The sequence below is a fragment of the Spermophilus citellus genome (assembly GCF_964194105.1).
Source record: "Spermophilus citellus genome assembly, chromosome: 5".
Classification (NCBI taxonomy): domain Eukaryota; kingdom Metazoa; phylum Chordata; class Mammalia; order Rodentia; family Sciuridae; genus Spermophilus; species Spermophilus citellus.
This window is the reverse complement of record NC_138186.1, coordinates 31,639,764-31,654,323: the sequence shown is the minus strand read 5'-3', so window position 1 is coordinate 31,654,323 and position 14,560 is coordinate 31,639,764.

Sequence of the window (14,560 nt, the reverse complement as noted above, 5' to 3'; positions counted from 1 at the left end):
TTCTGGAGATTCGTAATTTTTGGACGCTTGGCAACCCGTTTCAATGAAAGTGATTCTCCCAGTCACTGCTAAGGGCTACATCAAGAGGAAACAAAACATAGAGACAGAACGTGAAACTACTTTATTGTGTCAAGTTTCAAGAAGCTAGCACAAACCGTGTTGGATTTAGAGTTCCAAATACATCTATCAATATAGGAGAAAACAGAATGAAACCTAAAAATTCAAACTGTTACTGGAAATGAACGCTTCAACATAGAAGGACGAAGTTGCGGGAACCAAGTCGCCTTAGTGTACTGATCATTACCTGAAAGTATCATCCAGTTTGGGTGAAAAAATATTTGCTGAGATTACTGGAGATTCGTAATTTTTGGACGCTTGGCAACCCCTTTATATGGAAGTGTTTCTCGCCAGTCAGTGCTTAGGGCTACATCAAGAGGAAACAAAACATAGAGATAGAACGTGAAACTACATTATTGTGTCAAGTTTCAAGAAGCTAGCACAAACCGTGTTGTATTTAGAGTTCCAAATACATCTATCAATATAGGAGAAAACAGAGTGAAACCTAAAAATTCAAACTGTTACTGGAAACGAACGCTTCAACATAGAAGAACGAAATTTGGTGATCCAAGTGGGCTTAGTGTACTGATCATTACCTGAAAGGATCATCAAGTTTGGGTGAAAAAATATTTGCTGAGATTTCTGGAGATTCGTAATTTTTGGACGCTTGGCAACCCCTTTATATGGAAGTGTTTCTCGCCAGTCACTGCTTAGGGCTACATCAAGAGGAAACAAAACATAGAGATAGAACCTGAAACTACTTTATTGTGTCAAGTTTCAAGAAGGTAGCACAAACCGTGTTATATTTAGAGTTCCAAATACATCTATCAATATAGGAGAAAACAGAGTGAAACCTAAAAATTCAAACTGTTACTGGAAACGAACGCTTCAACATAGAAGAACGAAATTTGGTGAACCAAGTGGGCTTAGTGTTCTGATCATTACCTGAAAGTTTCATCCAGTTTGGGTGAAAAAATATTTGCTGAGATTTCTGGAGATTCATAATTTTTGGACGCTTGGCAACCCGTTTCCATGAAAGTGTTTCTCGCCAGTCACTGCTAAGGGCTACATCAAGAGGAAACAAAACATAGAGACAGAACGTGAAACTACTTTATTGCGTCAAGTTTCAAGAAGCTAGCACAAACCGTGTTGGATTTAGAGTTCCAAATACATCTATCAATATAGGAGAAAACAGAGTGAAACCTAAAAATTCAAACTGTTACTGGAAACGAACGCTTCAACATAGAAGAATGAAATTTGGGGAACCAAGTCAGCTTAGTGTACTGATCATTACCTGAAAGTATCATCCAGTTTGGGTGAAAAAATATTTGCTGAGATTTCTGGAGATTCGTAATTTTTGGACGCTTGGCAACCCGTTTCCATGAAAGTGTTTCTCCCAGTCACTGCTAAGGTCTACATCAAGAGGAAACAAAATATAGAGACAGAACGTGAAACTACTTTATTGCGTCAAGTTTCAAGAAGCTAGCACAAACCTTGTTGGATTTAGAGTTCCAAATACATCTATCAATATAGGAGAAAATAGAGTGAAACCTAAAAATTCAAACTGTTACTGAAAATGAACGCTTCAACATAGAAGGACGAAGTTGCGGGAACCAAGTCGCCTTAGTGTACTGATCATTACCTGAAAGTATCATCCAGTTTGGGTGAAAAAATATTTGCTGAGATTTCTGGAGATTCATAATTTTTGGACGCTTGGCAACCCCTTTATATGGAAGTGTTTCTCGCCAGTCACTGCTTAGGGCTACATCAAGAGGAAACAAAACATAGAGAGAGAACGTGAAACTACATTATTCTGTCAAGTTTCAAGAAGCTAGCACAAACCGTGTTGGATTTAGAGTTCCAAATACATCTATCAATATAGGAGAAAACAGAGTGAAACCTAAAAATTCAAACTGTTACTGGAAACAAACGCTTCAACATAGAAGAATGAAATTTCGGGAACCAAGTCAGCTTAATGTACTGATCATTACCTGAAAGTATCATCCAGTTTGGGTGAAAAAATATTTGCTGAGATTTCTGGAGATTCGTAATTTTTGGACGCTTGGCAACCCGTTTCCATGAAAGTGTTTCTCCCAGTCACTGCTAAGGGCTACATCAAGAGGAAACAAAACATAGAGACAGAACGTGAAACTACTTTATTGCGTCAAGTTTCAAGAAGCTAGCACAAACCGTGTTGGATTTAGAGTTCCAAATACATCTATCAATATAGGAGAAAACGGAATGAAACCTAATAATTCAAACTGTTACTGGAAATGAACGCTTCAACATAGAAGAACGAAGTTTCGGGAACCAAGTCGCCTTAGTGTACTGATCATTACCTGAAACTATCATCAAGTTTGGGTGAAAAAATATTTGCTGAGATTTCTGGAGATACGTAATTTTTGGAAGCTTGGCAGCCCCTTTCCATGAAAGTGTTTATAGCCCGTCACTGCTTAGGGGTACATCAAGAGGAAACAAAACGTAGAGATAGAAGATGAAACTATATAATTGTGTCAAGTTTAAAGAAGCTAGCACAAACCGTGTTGTATTTAGAGTTCCAAATACATCTATCAATATAGGAGAAAACAGAGTGAAACCTAAAAATTCAAACTGTTACTGGAAACGAACGCTTCAACATAGAAGAACGAAGTTTCGGGAACCAAGTCGCCTTAGTGTACTGATCCTTACCTGAAAGTATCATCCAGTTTGGGTGAAAAAATATTTGCTGAGATTTCTGGAGATTCGTAATTTTTGGACGCTTGGCAACCCCTTTATATGGAAGTGTTTCTCGCCAGTCACTGCTTAGGGCTACATCAAGAGGAAACAAAGCATAGAGATAGAACGTGAAACTACTTTATTGTGTCAAGTTTCAAGAAGCTAGCACAAACCGTGTTGGATTTAGAGTTCCAAATACATCTATCAATATAGGAGAAAACAGAGTGAAACCTAAAAATTCAAACTGTTACTGGAAACGAACGCTTCAACATAGAAGAATGAAATTTGGGGAACCAAGTCAGCTTAGAGTACTGATCATTACCTGAAAGTATCATCCAGTTTGGGTGAAAAAATATTTGCTGAGATTTCTGGAGATTCGTAATTTTTGGACGCTTGGCAACCCCTTTATATGGAAGTGTTTCTCGCCAGTCACTGCTAAGGGCTACATCAAGAGGAAACAAAACATAGAGACAGAACGTGAAACTACTTTATTGCGTCAAGTTTCAAGAAGCTAGCACAAACCGTGTTGGATTTAGAGTTCCAAATACATCTATCAATATAGGAGAAAACGGAATGAAACCTAATAATTCAAACTGTTACTGGAAATGAACGCTTCAACATAGAAGTACGAAGTTTCGGGAGCCAAGTCGCCTTAGTGTACTGATCATTACCTGAAACTATCATCAAGTTTGGGTGAAAAAATATTTGCTGAGATTTCTGGAGATACGTAATTTTTGGAAGCTTGGCAGCCCCTTTCCATGAAAGTGTTTATAGCCCGTCACTGCTTAGGGGTACATCAAGAGGAAACAAAACGTAGAGATAGAAGATGAAACTATATAATTGTGTCAAGTTTAAAGAAGCTAGCACAAACCGTGTTGTATTTAGAGTTCCAAATACATCTATCAATATAGGAGAAAACAGAGTGAAACCTAAAAATTCAAACTGTTACTGGAAACGAACGCTTCAACATAGAAGAACGAAGTTTCGGGAACCAAGTCGCCTTAGTGTACTGATCCTTACCTGAAAGTATCATCCAGTTTGGGTGAAAAAATATTTGCTGAGATTTCTGGAGATTCGTAATTTTTGGACGCTTGGCAACCCCTTTATATGGAAGTGTTTCTCGCCAGTCACTGCTTAGGGCTACATCAAGAGGAAACAAAACATAGAGATAGAACGTGAAACTACATTATTGTGTCACGTTTCAAGAAGCTAGCACAAACCGCGTTGGATTTAGAGATCCAAATACATCTATCAATATAGGAGAAAGCAGAGTGAAACCTAAAAATTCAAACTGTTACTGGAAACGAACGCTTCAACATAGAAGAACGAAATTTGGTGAACCAAGTGGGCTTAGTGTTCTGATCATTACCTGAAAGTTTCATCCAGTTTGGGTGAAAAAATATTTGCTGAGATTTCTGGAGATTCGTAATTTTTGGACGCTTGGCAACCCGTTTCCATGAAAGTGTTTCTCACCAGTCACTGCTAAGGGCTACATCAAGAGGAAACAAAACATAGAGACAGAACGTGAAACTACTTTATTGCGTCAAGTTTCAAGAAGCTAGCACAAACCGTGTTGGATTTAGAGTTCCAAATACATCTATCAATATAGGAGAAAATAGAGTGAAACCTAAAAATTCAAACTGTTACTGAAAATGAACGCTTCAACATAGAAGAACGAAGTTGCGGGAACCAAGTCGCCTTAGTGTACTGATCATTACCTGAAAGTATCATCCAGTTTGGGTGAAAAAATATTTGCTGAGATTTCTGGAGATTCATAATTTTTGGACGCTTGGCAACCCCTTTATATGGAAGTGTTTCTCGCCAGTCACTGCTTAGGGCTACATCAAGAGGAAACAAAACATAGAGAGAGAACGTGAAACTACATTATTCTGTCAAGTTTCAAGAAGCTAGCACAAACCGTGTTGGATTTAGAGTTCCAAATACATCTATCAATATAGGAGAAAACAGAGTGAAACCTAAAAATTCAAACTGTTACTGGAAACGAACGCTTCAACATAGAAGAATGAAATTTGGGGAACCAAGTCAGCTTAGTGTACTGATCATTACCTGAAAGTATCATCCAGTTTGGGTGAAAAAATATTTGCTGAGATTTCTGGAGATTCTTAATTTTTGGACGCTTGGCAACCCGTTTCCATGAAAGTGTTTCTCCCAGTCACTGCTAAGGGCTACATCAAGAGGAAACAAAACATAGAGACAGAACGTGAAACTACTTTATTGTGTCAAGTTTCAAGAAGCTAGCACAAACCGTGTTGGATTTAGAGTTCCAAATACATCTATCAATATAGGAGAAAACAGAATGAAACCTAAAAATTCAAACTGTTACTGGAAATGAACGCTTCAACATAGAAGAACGAAGTTTCGGGAACCAAGTCGCCTTAGTGTACTGATCATTACCTGAAACTATCATCAAGTTTGGGTGAAAAAATATTTGCTGAGATTTCTGGAGATTCGTAATTTTTGGATGCTTGGCAACCCCTTTCCATGAAAGTGTTTCTCGCCAGTCACTGCTTAGGGCTACATCAAGAGGAAACAAAGCATAGAGATAGAACGTGAAACTACTTTATTGTGTCAAGTTTCAAGAAGCTAGCACAAACCGTGTTGGATTTAGAGTTCCAAATACATCTATCAATATAGGAGAAAACAGAGTGAAACCTAAAAATTCAAACTGTTAGTGGAAACGAACGCTTCAACATAGAAGAATGAAATTTGGGGAACCAAGTCAGCTTAGAGTACTGATCATTACCTGAAAGTATCATCCAGTTTGGGTGAAAAAATATTTGCTGAGATTTCTGGAGATTCGTAATTTTTGGACGCTTGGCAACCCCTTTATATGGAAGTGTTTCTCGCCAGTCACTGCTAAGGGCTACATCAAGAGGAAACAAAACATAGAGACAGAACGTGAAACTATTTTATTGCGTCAAGTTTCAAGAAGCTAGCACAAACCATGTTGGATTTAGAGTTCCAAATACATCTATCAATATAGGAGAAAACGGAATGAAACCTAATAATTCAAACTGTTACTGGAAATGAACGCTTCAACATAGAAGAACGAAGTTTCGGGAACCAAGTCGCCAAGTGTACTGATCATTACCTGAAACTATCATCAAGTTTGGGTGAAAAAATATTTGCTGAGATTTCTGGAGATACGTAATTTTTGGAAGCTTGGCAGCCCCTTTCCATGAAAGTGTTTATCGCCCGTCACTGCTTAGGGGTACATCAAGAGGAAACAAAACGTAGAGATAGAAGATGAAACTACATTATTGTGTCAAGTTTAAAGAAGCTAGCACAAACCGTGTTGTATTTAGAGTTCCAAATACATCTATCAATATAGGAGAAAACAGAGTGAAACCGAAAAATTCAAACTGTTACTGGAAACGAACGCTTCAACATAGAAGAACGAAATTTGGTGAACCAAGTGGGCTTAGTGTACTGATCATTACCTGAAAGGATCATCAAGTTTGGGTGAAAAAATATTTGCTGAGATTTCTGGAGATTCGTAATTTTTGGACGCTTGGCAACCCCTTTATATGGAAGTGTTTCTCGCCAGTCACTGCTTAGGGCTACATCAAGAGGAAACAAAACATAGAGATAGAACGTGAAACTACATTATTGTGTCACGTTTCAAGAAGCTAGCACAAACCGCGTTGGATTTAGAGATCCAAATACATCTATCAATATAGGAGAAAGCAGAGTGAAACCTAAAAATTCAAACTGTTACTGGAAACGAACGCTTCAACATAGAAGAACGAAATTTGGTGAACCAAGTGGGCTTAGTGTTCTGATCATTACCTGAAAGTTTCATCCAGTTTGGGTGAAAAAATATTTGCTGAGATTTCTGGAGATTCGTAATTTTTGGACGCTTGGCAACCCCTTTCCATGAAAGTGTTTCTCGCCAGTCACTGCTAAGGGCTACATCAAGAGGAAACAAAACATAGAGACAGAACGTGAAACTACTTTATTGCGTCAAGTTTCAAGAAGCTAGCACAAACCGTGTTGGATTTAGAGTTCCAAATACATCTATCAATATAGGAGAAAATAGAGTGAAACCTAAAAATTCAAACTGTTACTGAAAATGAACGCTTCAACATAGAAGAACGAAGTTGCGGGAACCAAGTCGCCTTAGTGTACTGATCATTACCTGAAAGTATCATCCAGTTTGGGTGAAAAAATATTTGCTGAGATTTCTGGAGATTCGTAATATTTGGACGCTTGGCAACCCCTTTATATGGAAGTGTTTCTCGCAAGTCACTGCTTAGGGCTACATCAAGAGGAAACAAAACATAGAGAGAGAACGTGAAACTACATTATTCTGTCAAGTTTCAAGAAGCTAGCACAAACCGTGTTGGATTTAGAGTTCCAAATACATCTATCAATATAGCAGAAAACAGAGTGAAACCTAAAAATTCAAACTGTTACTGGAAACGAACGCTTCAACATAGAAGAATGAAATTTGGGGAACCAAGTCAGCTTAGTGTACTGATCATTACCTGAAAGTATCATCCAGTTTGGGTGAAAAAATATTTGCTGAGATTTCTGGAGATTCGTAATTTTTGGACGCTTGGCAATCCGTTTCCATGAAAGTGTTTCTCCCAGTCACTGCTAAGGGCTACATCAAGAGGAAACAAAACATAGAGACAGAACGTGAAACTACTTTATTGTGTCAAGTTTCAAGAAGCTAGCACAAACCGTGTTGGATTTAGAGTTCCAAATACATCTATCAATATAGGAGAAAACAGAGTGAAACCTAAAAATTCAAACTGTTACTGGAAACGAACGCTTCAACATAGAAGAATGAAATTTGGGGAACCAAGTCAGCTTAGTGTACTGATCATTACCTGAAAGTATCATCCAGTTTGGGTGAAAAAATATTTGCTGAGATTTCTGGAGATTCGTAATTTTTGGACGCTTGGCAACCCGTTTCAATGAAAGTGATTCTCCCAGTCACTGCTAAGGGCTACATCAAGAGGAAACAAAACATAGAGACAGAACGTGAAACTACTTTATTGTGTCAAGTTTCAAGAAGCTAGCACAAACCATGTTGGATTTAGAGTTCCAAATACATCTATCAATATAGGAGAAAACAGAATGAAACCTAAAAATTCAAACTCTTTCTGGAAATGAACGCTTCAACATAGAAGGACGAAGTTGCGGGAACCAAGTCGCCTTAGTGTACTGATCATTACCTGAAAGTATCATCCAGTTTGGGTGAAAAAATATTTGCTGAGATTTCTGGAGATTCGTAATTTTTGGACGCTTGGCAACCCCTTTATATGGAAGTGTTTCTCGCCAGTCAGTGCTTAGGGCTACATCAAGAGGAAACAAAACATAGAGATAGAACGTGAAACTACATTATTGTGTCAAGTTTCAAGAAGCTAGCACAAACCGTGTTGTATTTAGAGTTCCAAATACATCTATCAATATAGGAGAAAACAGAGTGAAACCTAAAAATTCAAACTGTTACTGGAAACGAACGCTTCAACATAGAAGAACGAAATTTGGTGATCCAAGTGGGCTTAGTGTACTGATCATTACCTGAAAGGATCATCAAGTTTGGGTGAAAAAATATTTGCTGAGATTTCTGGAGATTCGTAATTTTTGGACGCTTGGCAACCCCTTTATATGGAAGTGTTTCTCGCCAGTCACTGCTTAGGGCTACATCAAGAGGAAACAAAACATAGAGATAGAACGTGAAACTACATTATTGTGTCAAGTTTCAAGAAGCTAGCACAAACCGCGTTGGATTTAGAGATCCAAATACATCTATCAATATAGGAGAAAACAGAGTGAAACCTAAAAATTCAAACTGTTACTGGAAACGAACGCTTCAACATAGAAGAATGAAATTTGGGGAACCAAGTCAGCTTAGTGTGCTGATCATTATGTGAAAGTATCATCCAGTTTGGGTGAAAAAATATTTGCTGAGATTTCTGGAGATTCGTAATTTTTGGATGCTTGGCAACCCCTTTCCATGAAAGTGTTTCTCGCCAGTCACTGCTAAGGGCTACATCAAGAGGAAACAAAACATAGAGACAGAACGTGAAACTACTTTATTGTGTCAAGTTTCAAGAAGCTAGCACAAACCGTGTTGGATTTAGAGTTCCAAATACATCTATCAATATAGGAGAAAATAGAGTGAAACCTAAAAATTCAAACTGTTACTGAAAATGAACGCTTCAACATAGAAGGACGAAGTTGCGGGAACCAAGTCGCCTTAGTGTACTGATCATTACCTGAAAGTATCATCCAGTTTGGGTGAAAAAATATTTGCTGAGATTTCTGGAGATTCGTAATTTTTGGACGCTTGGCAACCCCTTTATATGGAAGTGTTTCTCGCCAGTCACTGCTTAGGGCTACATCAAGAGGAAACAAAACATAGAGAGAGAACGTGAAACTACATTATTGTGTCAAGTTTCAAGAAGCTAGCACAAACCGTGTTGGATTTAGAGTTCCAAATACATCTATCAATATAGGAGAAAACAGAGTGAAACCTAAAAATTCAAACTGTTACTGGAAACGAACGCTTCAACATAGAAGAATGAAATTTGGGGAACCAAGTCAGCTTAGTGTACTGATCATTACCTGAAAGTATCATCCAGTTTGGGTGAAAAAATATTTGCTGAGATTTCTGGAGATTCGTAATTTTTGGACGCTTGGCAACCCGTTTCCATGAAAGTGTTTCTCCCAGTCACTGCTAAGGTCTACATCAAGAGGAAACAAAATATAGAGACAGAATATGAAACTACTTTATTGTGTCAAGTTTCAAGAAGCTAGCACAAACCGTGTTGGATTTAGAGTTCCAAATACATCTATCAATATAGGAGAAAACAGAATGAAACCTAAAAATTCAAACTGTTACTGGAAATGAACGCTTCAACATAGAAGAACGAAGTTTCGGGAACCAAGTCGCCTTAGTGTACTGATCATTACCTGAAACTATCATCAAGTTTGGGTGAAAAAATATTTGCTGAGATTTCTGGAGATTCGTAATTTTTGGATGCTTGGCAACCCCTTTCCATGAAAGTGTTTCTCGCCAGTCACTGCTTAGGGCTACATCAAGAGGAAACAAAGCATAGAGATAGAACGTGAAACTACTTTATTGTGTCAAGTTTCAAGAAGCTAGCACAAACCGTGTTGGATTTAGAGTTCCAAATACATCTATCAATATAGGAGAAAACAGAGTGAAACCTAAAAATTCAAACTGTTACTGGAAACGAACGCTTCAACATAGAAGAATGAAATTTGGGGAACCAAGTCAGCTTAGAGTACTGATCATTACCTGAAAGTATCATCCAGTTTGGGTGAAAAAATATTTGCTGAGATTTCTGGAGATTCGTAATTTTTGGACGCTTGGCAACCCCTTTATATGGAAGTGTTTCTCGCCAGTCACTGCTAAGGGCTACATCAAGAGGAAACAAAACATAGAGACAGAACGTGAAACTACTTTATTGCGTCAAGTTTCAAGAAGCTAGCACAAACCGTGTTGGATTTAGAGTTCCAAATACATCTATCAATATAGGAGAAAACGGAATGAAACCTAATAATTCAAACTGTTACTGGAAATGAACGCTTCAACATAGAAGAACGAAGTTTCGGGAACCAAGTCGCCTTAGTGTACTGATCATTACCTGAAACTATCATCAAGTTTGGGTGAAAAAATATTTGCTGAGATTTCTGGAGATACGTAATTTTTGGAAGCTTGGCAGCCCCTTTCCATGAAAGTGTTTATAGCCCGTCACTGCTTAGGGGTACATCAAGAGGAAACAAAACGTAGAGATAGAAGATGAAACTACATAATTGTGTCAAGTTTAAAGAAGCTAGCACAAACCGTGTTGTATTTAGAGTTCCAAATACATCTATCAATATAGGAGAAAACAGAGTGAAACCTAAAAATTCAAACTGTTACTGGAAACGAACGCTTCAACATAGAAGAACGAAGTTTCGGGAACCAAGTCGCCTTAGTGTACTGATCATTACCTGAAAGTATCATCCAGTTTGGGTGAAAAAATATTTGCTGAGATTTCTGGAGATTCGTAATTTTTGGACGCTTGGCAACCCCTTTATATGGAAGTGTTTCTCTCCAGTCAGTGCTTAGGGCTACATCAAGAGGAAACAAAACATAGAGACAGAACGTGAAACTACTTTATTGTGTCAAGTTTCAAGAAGCTAGCACAAACCGTGTTGGATTTAGAGTTCCAAATACATCTATCAATATAGGAGAAAACAGAGTGAAACCGAAAAATTCAAACTGTTACTGGAAACGAACGCTTCAACATAGAAGAACGAAATTTGGTGAACCAAGTGGGCTTAGTGTACTGATCATTACCTGAAAGGATCATCAAGTTTGGGTGAAAAAATATTTGCTGAGATTTCTGGAGATTCGTAATTTTTGGACGCTTGGCAACCCCTTTATATGGAAGTGTTTCTCGCCAGTCACTGCTTAGTGCTACATCAAGAGGAAAAAAAACATAGAGATAGAACGTGAAACTACATTATTGTGTCAAGTTTCAAGAAGCTAGCACAAACCGTGTTGGATTTAGAGTTCCAAATACATCTATCAATATAGGAGAAATCAGAGTGAAACCTAAAAATTCAAACTGTTACTGGAAACGAACGCTTCAACATAGAAGAATGAAATTTGGGGAACCAAGTCAGCTTAGAGTACTGATCATTACCTGAAAGTATCATCCAGTTTGGGTGAAAAAATATTTGCTGAGATTTCTGGAGATTCGTAATTTTTGGACGCTTGGCAACCCCTTTATATGGAAGTGTTTCTCGCCAGTCACTGCTAAGGGCTACATCAAGAGGAAACAAAACATAGAGACAGAACGTGAAACTACTTTATTGCGTCAAGTTTCAAGAAGCTAGCACAAACCGTGTTGGATTTAGAGTTCCAAATACATCTATCAATATAGGAGAAAACGGAATGAAACCTAATAATTCAAACTGTTACTGGAAATGAACGCTTCAACATAGAAGAACGAAGTTTCGGGAACCAAGTCGCCTTAGTGTACTGATCATTACCTGAAACTATCATCAAGTTTGGGTGAAAAAATATTTGCTGAGATTTCTGGAGATACGTAATTTTTGGAAGCTTGGCAGCCCCTTTCCATGAAAGTGTTTATAGCCCGTCACTGCATAGGGGTACATCAAGAGGAAACAAAACGTAGAGATAGAAGATGAAACTACATAATTGTGTCAAGTTTAAAGAAGCTAGCACAAACCGTGTTGTATTTAGAGTTCCAAATACATCTATCAATATAGGAGAAAACAGAGTGAAACCTAAAAATTCAAACTGTTACTGGAAACGAACGCTTCAACATAGAAGAACGAAGTTTCGGGAACCAAGTCGCCTTAGTATACTGATCATTACCTGAAAGTATCATCCAGTTTGGGTGAAAAAATATTTGCTGAGATTTCTGGAGATTCGTAATTTTTGGACGCTTGGCAACCCCTTTATATGGAAGTGTTTCTCTCCAGTCAGTGCTTAGGGCTACATCAAGAGGAAACAAAACATAGAGACAGAACGTGAAACTACTTTATTGTGTCAAGTTTCAAGAAGCTAGCACAAACCGTGTTGGATTTAGAGTTCCAAATACATCTATCAATATAGGAGAAAACAGAGTGAAACCGAAAAATTCAAACTGTTACTGGAAACGAACGCTTCAACATAGAAGAACGAAATTTGGTGAACCAAGTGGGCTTAGTGTACTGATCATTACCTGAAAGGATCATCAAGTTTGGGTGAAAAAATATTTGCTGAGATTTCTGGAGATTCGTAATTTTTGGACGCTTGGCAACCCCTTTATATGGAAGTGTTTCTCGCCAGTCACTGCTTAGTGCTACATCAAGAGGAAAAAAAAACATAGAGATAGAACGTGAAACTACATTATTGTGTCAAGTTTCAAGAAGCTAGCACAAACCGTGTTGGATTTAGAGTTCCAAATACATCTATCAATATAGGAGAAAACAGAGTGAAACCTAAAAATTCAAACTGTTACTGGAAACGAACGCTTCAACATAGAAGAATGAAATTTGGGGAACCAAGTCAGCTTAGTGTACTGATCATTACCTGAAAGTATCATCCAGTTTGGGTGAAAAAATATTTGCTGAGATTTCTGGAGATTCGTAATTTTTGGACGCTTGGCAACCCCTTTATATGGAAGTGTTTCTCGCCAGTCACTGCTTAGGGCTACATCAAGAGGAAACAAAACATAGAGATAGAACGTGAAACTACATTATTGTGTCAAGTTTCAAGATGCTAGCACAAACCGTGTTGGATTTAGAGTTCCAAATACATCTATCAATATAGGAGAAAACAGAGTGAAACCTAAAAATTCAAACTGTTACTGGAAACGAACGCTTCAACATAGAAGAATGAAATTTGGGGAACCAAGTCAGCTTAGTGTGCTGATCATTACCTGAAAGTATCATCCAGTTTGGGTGAAAAAATATTTGCTGAGATTTCTGGAGATTCGTAATTTTTGGACGCTTGGCAACCCGTTTCCATGAAAGTGTTTCTCCCAGTCACTGCTAAGGGCTACATAAAGAGGAAACAAAACATAGAGACAGAACGTGAAACTACTTTATTGCGTCAAGTTTCAAGAAGCTAGCACAAACCGTGTTGGATTTAGAGTTCCAAATACATCTATCAATATAGGAGAAAACGGAATGAAACCTAATAATTCAAACTGTTACTGGAAATGAACGCTTCAATATAGAAGAACGAAGTTTCGGGAACCAAGTCGCCTTAGTGTACTGATCATTACCTGAAACTATCATCAAGTTTGGGTGAAAAAATATTTGCTGAGATTTCTGGAGATACGTAATTTTTGGAAGCTTGGCAGCCCCTTTCCATGAAAGTGTTTATCGCCCGTCACTGCTTAGGGGTACATCAAGAGGAAAAAAAAGGTAGAGATAGAAGATTAAACTACATTATTGTGTCATGTTTAAAGAAGCTAGCACAAACCGTGTTGTATTTAGAGTTCCAAATACATCTATCAATATAGGAGAAATCAGAGTGAAACCGAAAAATTCAAACTGTTACTGGAAACGAACGCTTCAACATAGAAGAACGAAATTTGGTGAACCAAGTGGGCTTAGTGTACTGATCATTACCTGAAAGGATCATTAAGTTTGGGTGAAAAAATATTTGCTGAGATTTCTGGAGATTCGTAATTTTTGGACGCTTGGCAACCCCTTTATATGGAAGTGTTTCTCGCCAGTCACTGCTTAGGGCTACATCAAGAGGAAACAAAACATAGAGAGAGAACGTGAAACTACATTATTCTGTCAAGTTTCAAGAAGCTAGCACAAACCGTGTTGGATTTAGAGTTCCAAATACATCTATCAATATAGGAGAAAACAGAGTGAAACCTAAAAATTCAAACTGTTACTGGAAACGAACGCTTCAACATAGAAGAATGAAATTTGGGGAACCAAGTCAGCTTAGTGTACTGATCATTACCTGAAAGTATCATCCAGTTTGGGTGAAAAAATATTTGCTGAGATTTCTGGAGATTCGTAATTTTTGGACGCTTGGCAACCCGTTTCCATGAAAGTGTTTCTCCCAGTCACTGCTAAGGTCTATATCAAGAGGAAACAAAATATAGAGACAGAATATGAAACTACTTTATTGTGTCAAGTTTCAAGAAGCTAGCACAAACCGTGTTGGATTTAGAGTTCCAAATACATCTATCAATATAGGAGAAAACAGAATGAAACCTAAAAATTCAAACTGTTACTGGAAATGAACGCTTCAACATAGAAG